General features: G+C 47.7%; 1 pseudogene; it reads left to right on the forward strand.

Moving 5' to 3' along the window:
- The first annotated feature begins 1,839 nt into the window (after positions 1–1,839).
- Positions 1,840–2,941, forward strand: LOC119043162 (60S ribosomal protein L30-like; annotated as a pseudogene).

The raw sequence follows: 2,941 nt of genomic DNA on the forward strand, positions 1-2,941 counted from the left end.
CGCGACCGCTACGCTTCTCGGAGGTGGATCGGGGCTGGCTGGCCGCTCTCCTGTGCCCAGACGGTCCGGCCTGCGGAAAGATCCACGCGGGCTGCGCCGGAGGCGGCTCCCGCAGTCCGGGCCAGAGAAATAGGAGAGCTGACAAAAAGTTTCCCACATCCTCCCCCATCTTACTTCCCAGTGCCGCCACACTTTCAGGCTCTTGGTCTTCGGCTGAAGCGCAGCGCCGGATCCAGGACTTTGGAGAACGTCTGGAGCAAATGTGTCCCCAGGACTTCGCATGAGCCCACGACCCCCAGCTCACAGGTTTCAGGACACCGCACCTATCTTACAAGATAGGGAAGGCGCTTAGTGCTAGGAGCCGGGGTTGATTAGGACCATTCCTTGAGCTTAGTCACTGTGCGCAGGCCTCGAGACCAAGCCAGGCCGAAACATACTTCAGGCTGAGCCAGTGGACTGGTGAGCCTCGGCTGTGACCACCGCTTGCGGTCACCAAGAGATGTGAGGGTTCCCTGTTTTTCCAGCATCTGCCCTCAGGGTGTTGAGTTAGGTGCCGAGGGGATGCTCCTGAAATCACTTTGGCCACCACAGGTCCTGGGATGAGGTGGGGCCTTGGGGACCACATGGTGTGGAGGATGGAAGAGAAGTGACTAGGGCTTTGTCCCAAAACACACAAGCTACAAAGCCCTTGTCATACATTTCAAACAACTTGTCAGGAAGAGAAGCAAACCATTTATTACCTGGTCAGGACCTGGTGGATCCAGGAAAACAACCTTGAGTGGATGAGTTCTCTTTCCCAGCTGCCTCCCAGAGACTTCCAGCAAGGCACCCACAGTGTCTCTGGGAGCAGGGAGCCTGGACTAGAAGTTGTTTGGGTGCGGAATGACCAGGATGTGGGGCCTGAACATTGCGAGGAGCCGGCTGTGGCCCATTCCCCTCAGCTGGCAGTGTCTGACCGAGCAGCCCCTCCCCAGTCCCTGTCAGTTTGCAGAATCCCAAAACTGCCTTGCAGCCCTCATGCTCTGGGGGAGTAATTATCCAGAGAAGCTATCTAATGAAAAATTATCTGAGAAAGGAAAAACAAATTAAATAAACAGTGAGATACCACATTTCACATCATCTCCCATTTGAATAGTGGAAATTTTACCCTGGTTGGTGTGGCTTAATGGTTTGAGCACCAGCCTGTGAACTAAAGGTTGCAGATTCGATTCCCAATCAGGGCACATGCCTGGGTTGTGGGCCAGGTCCCCAATAGGGGTGTGCAAGAGGCAACCACACATTGATATTTCTCTTTCTCCCTCCCATCCCTTCTCTCTAAAAATAAATCTTTTAAAAAATGGAAATTTTGACAAGACTGGTGAAACATGAGTATATTTTACTGGTAGGAGTGTAGGTTGGTATATCCTGTCAGAAAGCAGTTTGGTTGTATTAACATCCTCACAAGTGAAAACTCTTATAAGTAGTAGTGCTCCAAGAATCTATTCTATGGAAGTAATGCAAAATGCAGGTAACAGTATAAGCAAAAAGTGTTTATTGCATTATTTATGTAATCAATGCAATCCTATGATATCCAGTCTTTTGAAAAGGAGATCAGAAGGAGCTCTCTGCCCTCAAATATAGTTCTTAAATAACTGTTCCATCCCCACATGCACCATTTAAAGCTTCCGAGATTTAAACAATATATTAAAGCCCAGGGTCAGCTAAACCACATTACTCTAATAATAACAACAATAACCCAAAGTCAGAAACAGAAACAACCTGAAATAGTTTGCTTTCTTTCTTCTGACCATCTTGGTGGCTGTTCCGGGTTGGGGGCCATCCCACGTCTAAAACAGGAAAATGGCCGCTGCAAAGAAGATGAAAACACAGGAGTCGATAAGCTCTAGGCTCCATCTGGTTATGAAAGTGTACTGCTGGGGTACAAGCAGACTGTGATGATCAGACAAGACAAAGCTTTGACCAGATCCAACCTAGTCAGGCTCGATAATATCTACCCTGCCTTGAGGGAATCTGAAATAGAGCATTAGCCCATATTGTCCAAAACTAGTGTCCATCATAAGCATGACAATAATACTGACTCGGGCACAGTGTATAGAAAATACTACAGAGTATGCACGCAACTGATATACAGGTCCAGCTGCCAGCCACTACGGAAGCCAATACTTGAGAGGCAGGTGCTAATGTAAAGGAATGTGATTTATTTGCAGAGGCTGGCCACCTGGAAGATGGGGGGCTCATGTCATGAAGCCCATCTCTACCCCTCAGTGGAGGCCCAGGTTTTTATAAGGAGGGAAAGGGGAACAGAACAGAGATTAAGGGAGAGGATTAAGAAGTTCTCTATGTGCAGACGAGCACAGTCCATTCTAAGGCAAGTGATCCGGCCAGCATGCGTCATCCTGGTCTAGTCATCCTAGTGTCACATCATCCCAGCTTCACAAATGAAGGTCAGCAAATCTCCTGGAGCTGGGATGACTGAAGGTCAAAGCCTGTATCTTTTCAAGTTAGTTCCTATGATTCTTTTTTCTTTTTTTTAGATTTTATTTGTTTTTAGAGAGAGGGGAAGGGAAGGAGAAAGAGAGGGAGAGAAACATCAGTGTGTGGTTGCCTCTCACGTGCCCCCTACTGAGGGTCTGGCCCACAACCCAGGCATGTGCCTTGACTGGGAATCGGATCTGCAACCTTTGGTTCACAGGCTGGTGCTCAAACCACTGATCCACACCATCCAGGGCAGTTTCTAGGATTCTTACATAAACATGCTGTTGATCTACAAGCTACACATTAGTCAGAGTTAGCACTTACAGAAACAATACCAAAAGAATAATGGGGTGGGTTACAATTTCCCACCATTACAATTTTCCACTATTACATGCAACTGGCTGTCATTGATCCAGGTAATTCTGATGTAATTAGAAGCATGACAAAGTGGACTGGAGAAAAGTAA

Source organism: Artibeus jamaicensis, unplaced genomic scaffold (genome assembly GCF_021234435.1).
Source record: "Artibeus jamaicensis isolate MK-2021 breed Jamaican fruit bat unplaced genomic scaffold, CSHL_Jam_final contig_589, whole genome shotgun sequence".
Lineage (NCBI taxonomy): Eukaryota > Metazoa > Chordata > Mammalia > Chiroptera > Phyllostomidae > Artibeus > Artibeus jamaicensis.